Source organism: Channa argus, chromosome 15, assembly GCF_033026475.1.
Source record: "Channa argus isolate prfri chromosome 15, Channa argus male v1.0, whole genome shotgun sequence".
Lineage (NCBI taxonomy): Eukaryota > Metazoa > Chordata > Actinopteri > Anabantiformes > Channidae > Channa > Channa argus.
The window spans coordinates 18,903,657-18,912,886 of record NC_090211.1 but is presented as its reverse complement, the minus strand read 5'-3'; positions in this window follow the sequence as shown (position 1 = coordinate 18,912,886).

The window sequence follows — 9,230 nt, the reverse complement described above, 5'->3', positions numbered from 1 at the left end:
AAAAGAACTCCAAGGTGTCTAGGATACAGGTTTTCTGTCCAAGGCAAGTTTGGGGATAAATATATTACCAGTGGAAGCAACTCATGGGCTACTTAAGTACAAATTTTAAGAACTTTACTTGAGTACTTTTATTTTATTTGCCTTTTTACATGGTTTGGATGGAGCATGGAGTTTTTGCTCCCATCTCTCAGTAAAGTAGTATCTTTAAAAGTATCCTTTTAAAAAGTATCCTTTTAAAGACAGGATATAGCTACAATTAGTGCGTAAAATTAACTGAAGAAAAAAAAATCTGCAGGAGGCTGCTGCTGTACAACAAGGCAACTTTCTCCCAGTGGGAACATCTCCCAGTTTTACTTTGCATTAATCACCTGACGACCATAGATGGATCATGAATGGGCCTCCGTACGAGACGAGTAATGATGTGTCTTCTTTGAAAGGCCGAGGCCACAGTGTAGTTAAAAGACACAAAATGACCATTAAAAAAAAAGAGCGAGACAAACATTTGACTAAAGAAAAAAAAAAAGACAACATTTCAAAGCCAAAACAAAAACAATTAAACAAAGAAAAACTGTTATTTAAGTATAATTTTGAGGTTCTTTAAGTTTTTTTTTATCATTACTTCCATCTTCTGCTTCTTCTTCTACTTCTTCTACTCAACCACATTTTAGAGAGTGTAGAAATTTACATTGAGTCATTTAGCTTCCATCCAAAGCAGCACACACCAGTGGCAACTTGGGGCTCAAACATTTCGACATGTGGCCAGCAGGGCACAAACTTTTTGACTTGTGGCCCTTTCCAGAAACCCGATTACCCCACCGAACTTCTTCAATGATTTCATTTTAATACTTTTATATTTAAATTGAACCAAATGGGTAAAATCATCCTGCATTTCACAGAAAGGGAGAGAATGACTTAAGCAACCAAGTCCCAACCACAGAAGGGGTCGCCAAACAGTGCCTCCTCACTGAAGGGTCCCCAGAGGTCAGGGACCCCAGTGTGAGGCTGCTCCACTGTGTGTCCACCCTCAGATCCCTGGAGCTGTGGTGTGGTCGACTGTAGCGGTGCAAAGCTCAAGGTGGCTCACTGACATTTAGCTCAATCTCCCTTTGGGATCAAATTACAGCCGTTCATGCTAAGCCCTGTACTCTAATGCTAATAAAACCCAGCAGTGATAATGCTGCGCGCACACACACACACACACACACACACACACACAGTGGGAAGACCGTACTGGAAACACTAGTTTTAGTCAAATATTAATTTTGTTGAAAATAAATCCATTTATGTTACTTTCCTTTATTGGACAGGCTTGTTAAAATGAAATAAACGTATTAGATCTATTTAGCATAATCCTGACTTCATTAAGTGGATGTATTTCATCAGAGTCAAAGCCCATGGTTCCCTAATACAGACCAGTTTTACTCATCTTTAATCTTTTTCTAGGGCGAGTGTTCTGTTTGTTGTTAACGAGTATTAATGGCAACATATTAGCACTTTTAAATATGAAGCCTCTAATAAAAAGAGCCCCCCCCTCTCAGCCCATCAGGACTAATTACTGTGCCAAATCAACATGTGGACAAATGATCCACTGTGGCCACCCTGAACTCACGGGATAAAGCCGAAAAGACAAAAAATAAAACATTAAAAAAATGAGTAGAACTATGCAGAGTTGGTGAGTCATACATTTACTCAAGTAATGCACTTAAGTACACATTGAGGTACTTGTTCTTTACTGTAGTGCTATTATTTTATCTTACTTTATTTTTTACAGCAATTTGACGTGGTACTTGTAGAAGAGTGAGTAGTTGCACTTTGACTTTGTCCTTGTACCACGTGCACAAACATTACCCATTAAACAAGTAAACTCACAGCATCCTGACTTCTGTTTACACACGTTTTCACAAATTGGAAGCCGAACTGAGCGTCCTGATCATTCAGGGACAGCGTAGTCCTTCAAACGATTATGTGCGTAATGATTTGGAGCTGGGGCGGTGACCGGCCCAGTCGTGATGTAACAAGTGTGTGTGAGAGCCTTTTGGCAAGTGGCTCGGTGTGAGCGAGGTGGGGGGGGGGGCACGTCAGTAGTCCCTGGCTGTGGCTGTTCATCACAGCGACGGGCTGAGGGAGGATGATGACGGCCAAAAGTAGCAGCGCAGCGAGCAGTATTGTGTTTGCATGTGAGTGTGTATTCTGCACTGTATTATTAGCTGAGGCAGGGCAGCTGACGTGTCCCACTGTAACTGTACCTATAGCTGCAGTTGTGCAGCTCTGGTATAAATAGTGCAGCGGCCATGTGCACAGGCAGCTCTAACACTATGGCAGAATTTCTGTCTTCTTTCTGGGAGGTTTGAGAATGTGACACCCGGCAGGCGAAGACCCCCCACCCTGGACGTTACACCGAGCTTTGAAGGTGACATAAAGGTGGAGGCTGGTGTTCACATGCAGTAACCAGAATGTTCTCCTTTTCTCTCCTGATCTGATCTGATCTGGGCACATAAACAGAATAGCTTGATGTTTTGGGACGTACAGTACGTCTGACAATGCTTCATATTTATGTCAGTATAAATATGAAGCTACAACCAGCAGATGGTTGGCTCAGCATAAAGACTAAGAAATGGGGGAAACAGCTGTTCTGGTTCTGTCCAAACGTAAAAACAACAATTATTTAATGAGATGGTCATTTGCTCTACGTTTTCGTGCTTCCGGTTTCTAGAATCTCCACTGGTTTCATCACCAGCTGCTTAAGGGTCTTTGTAGAGGCGTGGAATAAGGGGGTCCGGTCCACAGATGATTCCCTATGTACATCAGTTGCGAGCAGCCGAGCTTGTGGCTACCTGTGGTAGAAATTTGTCTCTTGACAGAACTCAGGGTGATGAACCATCTCAGTTTAAGACCTTCTTGTAGATCTCTACTCTATTACCCCTCATAACTTATAAGATAAGATAAAAATTTGTTTGTTTTTTTTATATATAAAGGTCGTATATTAAATACTCAAATATACTCGTTTCTTGTGCCTAGTTGACTGCAACTGAATTCAAAAACGTATAAATGGTCACAGATGAAGCTGATTTGTTGAGTTGATTTGCAGACGTCGTTATCCCCCCTGTTTTTCTTTGACACATGCTCAGACATTAACTGTAAAACACTTTATCATCAAGCTGCTGGTTACTGGCCTTGTACACTTTGCAAGGTTTTGCTTGTTTCGTGGGATGAACGCGTGACATCTGACATTTTGCTAAAATGACCAATGTGATGTGAGTTGCCTTTTGTTTTATTACCAGTTGTCTTGTTGTCTTACTCTGGCTCTGAGTCTGCTGTCATTCGGGCTGTGAAGGATTCACATTTTCCACTTAAACTAGGGTAAAAAAACTATTATATAAAAGTGCCACGAAGCAGACGATACGCTCACTTTATGGCCACCGTAGAAGATAACATTAGATCAGGTGGTGATTTTATTACGTATTGTGATTATAAACAGGCCAAATAGATTTATGACATTAAACAGACACAAGCCAAGGGTTGAGTCAGGCAGAGCCTGAGAACATGAAATGAGGATACACTCCAGGCTCTCATGCTGCTGTTGTGTTACTAAATCTAAGGCTGAGTTCCCCACACACACACACACACACACACACACACACACACACACACACACACACATCCCCCACCCCCACATTCCCCCACCCCCCCAACCTTCTCTCTGGTCCAAGGAGAAATTGGAAACAGATAAAGAGCCACTTCCTTCTCAGAAGATCTTTTTGGGCTTTGCAGTGAATCTGAGCCAACTTTCACTCTCACACACATACACACACACCCACACACACAAACACTTTATCATGTCTCAAAGATCTGCACAGGAGCCAATGCAGTCTTTAATAAGACTTATGACTTCAATTATCGGCTCAGTATCAACTTGTATCATGGATTTAAATCTGTTTGACTTATGATTTGTTATGTCTCGACACACAGTTTAGACACTAGTTAAAGTTGCCCATAATTTATGACTTACTGTCAAAGCAAATCAATCTACTGATATTAAACGCAGTCCATGTGACAGTTACATATTATTACAGAAATTGCCCTTCATTATTTAATATTTATTATTGAGTTTTGGGGAATCCAAGGTCTTGTGCTTTTTTGTTGAAATTTTTTAGGGTTAAACTATTTTGCAACCATTAATTTAGACACAATACATTTCTACTTCGACAGTTTCCCTAACTTAGCATCACTAAAACCGGGGCTTTAATAGCCCAAAAGAGTAATAATAAATGCTGTATGTCTTGGCATATTACAAAGAAACGTTGCACGAGATATGATTTAATGAAACCCTATAAAGAATTCGTGAGTTAGACTGTTTTAATCAGCGGGCTGCAATTCTGAAGCTCTGGGATGAACAGAGCGGTGTTATGGGTGCAGCTATCAAATGGGGGCTCCAGGCCTCAAAAAACACAAAAATTCAAAATTTAAACTTGATCAAGCAGAGATAAATGACAAAGACGAAGTAGAATATGTCAGAAAGGTGATAATTATGCTGTGTGTTTTTCTTTTTGAGGTCATAGTGGAGTCGTACTACAGTGCATTCTGTTAAGAGGTGGTCCCAATGTTTTGGCCACCCTATTCAAAATAAATGAAGGTGTCCATCAGCAGATACTACAATGGACACATATCAGAGTGTCAGCTCTGGACCATGGAGCAATAGAAGAAGAAGATGGTGTTTTTTTCATCCCATGGAGCTCAGCGTATCTGGGTCCTATCCATCCTCCGTAGGCCCCATCTCACAACTTAAAAGATTTACAAACACACTCACTGATCGGTTTGGTTTGAATATTAGGCAGGTTTAATGTTGGGGTGCTTCATATGTAATACATAATACACCCCTCAGCTCTGCAGTTCGTTAGAGGAGTTTGACATTCTTGGCACTTCAGAGTATATTTAACCCTGTGGGTCCCCTGCTGGACGGCCCCATCGTATATGGGCTTGGGTGCAGGCAAGCTCGGACGGACTGAATGTACTGGGCTGAAGACACGGCAGCGATGACAGGATGATGGAAGAGCAAGATCGAGGGACTCAGCTATGAAGATGTTTAGAGATCGAGCTTGTGAAGGACAGAAACGCTCAGGGACAATAAGTCTTTACTGTACCACCCACTTGGTGTGACCTCATCGTTTGTATAAGCAGTTAATACCATAAAAAAGACGTGCGCTGGTAATGTGAATACAGTCTCTGAGACACATGTCCACCAGCGTAAGTCCTGCAGGTTGTAGTCACAAAAACAAGTGCAACATGAGCCCTGCAAGAGAATATAGAAATGTGACCTTGCGGACACAGGCGGCAACATTTCTGAGAATGTAACAGTATGTTCAAGTGTGAGTGTGAGACAGACAGAGACAGCCCGAAAGACAGAGACAGAGAGAGAGAGAGAGAGAGAGGCAGACAGACAGAGGGTAGGGCATGCATTAGACAGGTGTGTGTTTGTGTGTGTGTGTGTGTGTGTGTGACTGACAGGTGTTTAGCTGGAATGGTGCTAAGCTTTAAGTGCTGTCCCAACCCAGGCCCTATTCCTGGGACACACACACACACACACACACACACACACCATGATACTAATCAACAATAGGATGATACGTTAATTATTAACACAGTGTTACAATATTAGTATTTTACATTTTCCATAATGCAGAAGTGAACGTATCCACAATCGGATTCATATAATGTCTCTGATGAAAGGACATTTTCTGAAAGGGATCGTCCACAATCACTATGCGGATGCTAAAACCAACATCAAATCTTCTTCCCTCATGTTGGTTTAGCTGTTGCCATCCACAGTGTATTACAAACACATCAGCCAGACCTGCCTCTTCATGGGTGACATGTCTCTTCCTTCCAAAAGTCGTGACCCCCGTGTTTTGTAACAAACATTGCCACCCGTGCTTCTAACTGGCATGACTTTGTGCAGCATTAACGCAGCACACATCAGTCTGAACAATACAGGAGTGAATAAAAAAAGTATGTGGCACAGACGAATGAGCTGACGATTATTGGTTTACAGTAGCCGAACATCCTCACGGTACCTTGGAAAACAGCAGTGTGGTTTCTGAACATGGTAATGCATAACGGCATGAAGTAGCTAGTAATAATATTACAATAAAAAAAATAAAAAAGTGTGTTGCGTCCTCTGGTGAGGTGCAGACTTCTCACATTGTGACAGCATCCGTTGCCCGTGGCGTGACATCATCTTCACATTCCCCAAGCAGGACTCAAGTGGTGAATTACAGTTAATTTATTGCTCGCAGTCAGATTGTGTCAGTTGCAGGAGCAGGCTGGGGGCAGGGCTACCGGACCCCCCCACCCCCACCCCCAGGGCCTATAAATCACCTGCACTATGTGTGGAGCTCGTTTACTGCACCAGCGCTGCAACCAACGGAGCCCAGTGTTGAAAGAGAAGCCAAGTAAATAATATAACACTGAGTCCATCACTGCTGCTCTGGAACAATTCTCAGTGGGAGCTTCTGACAGACAGGGACCCACAGCAGGGCCACATCGTCCCTGGTCTGTTAGGACACAAAACATTAAAAGAGATGAAATATTTTAATGCTATGTCCTTGTTTTTCAGTACATTGTGTGCTTTTTGAAACATTTCTATGTTTGCTTTGATTAATATTAGGTTCTGTCGCCGTAGTGTTAAAAAAATCTGTTTATGCATAAATCCAAGTTAGATGAAAGGACATTTTCTAAAGTGATCGTCCACAGTCGCTTTACGGATGCTAAAAGCAACATCAAGTCTTCCTTAATATTAGCTTTTATCACCGTCGCGCACATGAAATCTGTTTATGTCGTCTTTAATAGTCTCGAAAACAGACGTAATTGACAGTGTGAGGGGGGTCGTGGCTACAAAGCACCGCAAAAATAGCTGAACAGAAGGTTCCATTTCTCCAGAGCCAGTTGACAACACTTCCTATTAATAGTGTGGATTGTCCTTGGGTATTTTTATAAAAGGAGATGGGGTGTGTGTATGTACAGTATTTGAGTGAGTGTATGCATGAGGGGAAGTAAGGCAGGAGGGGATGAAGCTTTCTCCGAGAAAAAAAGCTCTTGTTACAGCCTCAGCTAATGCGTCCGACTTTTGCCTTCGCTCACTGGCCCCAGTTCTTCTCCTCCACCCTTTGTACACCTGATGTCACTTATTCCATGTTTCAGTGTTCAGTGCCTGTCACACACACACACACACACACACACACAGTCTGGTTTACATCACCCTGAAGGGAATTTCTTTGACTCGATTTGACCTTGATCATAAGCACTACTTGCCTGAAAAGTGTTCACCTGAAAATGTTACGGGGACCAGCTTCAAATCCTCGTAATGAGTGTAAATATATGTATGTCACACACAGACACACACACACACACAGCCTTAGTCTATTTTTGCCGTGCTGTGGGGTTTGAAGATAGAATTGTGTTGACCCCTTGTCCGGCTTCAGGCCTTACAAGGACCCCCCCAGTGGACATGGTAGCCTAGCAACCAGCCTTGTTTGCACCTAAGCTGTGAAGGTCCAGCGCACGACCTGCACCTGCCCTTCATCATCTTAATTATCGGTGTCACCAGCCCCCATCCTAATTCACGTCATCATCGCCGCCGTCTTTACCCCGATTCAACGTGTTAGAGTGGAAAAGAAGACAGATGTACAGGGCTGTGCTCAGTTGTGGTTGTAGGGAAGCTGAGAGCATGAGACGTGAGTCATGGCACCCAGAGATGCCAAAATTCACATGAAAGCCGTAAAATGTGTAAAAAAGTTTGTGGTTCACTTGCGATTCGAAAAGATGTCTTGAGGCGTAAACAAGGTTTTATTGTTATTGAATTTAAACATTAGCTGCTACCACTATTCACTCTCACACTTTATACATTTACATGTATATTATGTACTGTACATACATACATATAATTATAATCATAAATACATATATGTATGTAAGTACGTATCTATATTTATTACTGATACTACTTAAACCGTGACCCCACTACCACAATTACAAGTTCTGCACTGAAAATAAACATCTTTCTCTTTATATTTCACCTCATGGCATCGTCACATCGATAGAAATCGAAGTTTCTAAGTCGGGGTTTCTTAAACGGAGAAAGGTCAACTAGGTTCATCCAAGGATTCATTTGTTCACTACTCCACGATTTAACATTGCGACTTTTATCACTGTCAAGTCCTGATGGACAGTTAAAACACAGGCTCATAATTGATTGGAGCCAAATTGGATGAAATATTCTTTTATTAACTTCATCTACTTTGTCAAAACCTCGCGGCTACAATCCCCACAGTGCTCGATTGGATGCTACGAGTTTGGGTGTGTGTTTGGGAGTTTGGTTGATTTCACTCTCTCTCAGCCTTTATCCATTTTTAGTATTGTGTCTTTTGTGTCCAGTTATCAACATTTATGTAACCTAAGTTAATATTAATATTCATATAATGAAACACAATTTCAATAATTCAAAATATTACAAACATTTATGAGAAAGGTTATATAGTTGTACAAGTTGTACAGAGTCAACTTCTTTTATTTCAATATCATTTATTATTATAACCCTTTTGGATATCATCTTTACAGTTATTTTAATAATTGCACCTTTGTCTGGGTTAGAGATCTGATAATACACAATTATCATCAATTATCAAGAACCATCATCATCATCATTACCTGTGTTTGCCTAGAAACCATTTTACACCATTTCATCCTCGAGTCCATCAATGTCTTGTCCAGTTAAGCTAATGGTCCCCGAGAAACAGAGTGACACAGTGAGCTGTGATAATTATGACAGGACTAGAAGGAGGGTGGAGAAGCAGAAAGGTCGGGACCATTAGTAAGCGGCAGCTGCTGGAGACATGGTGATGTGTGGGAGGACAGGAGAGGAGCATCAACACCGTGGGAGAAATAGCAACACCCGTTAAAGAAAAAAAATGAAACAATAAATAAATAAATGACAGGCAAAAAAAGGTTTTTGAAACTTTTTCAGGAAAAATAACCAAATCCAAAGAGTTATATTTTACAGTAATGGATGGAAGTATTCTGCTCATTTAGGAACTTTTAATTAATTCATTTATCTTCTAATTTTTTGTGCTTTACATTTCTGCTTCGCCACATTTTATTTACAACAAATTCTTTTTTTACATTTCAAAGTAAGGAAACTATTTCTATGTTGCAGAGAGTTGTGGCTTCTGCATCAC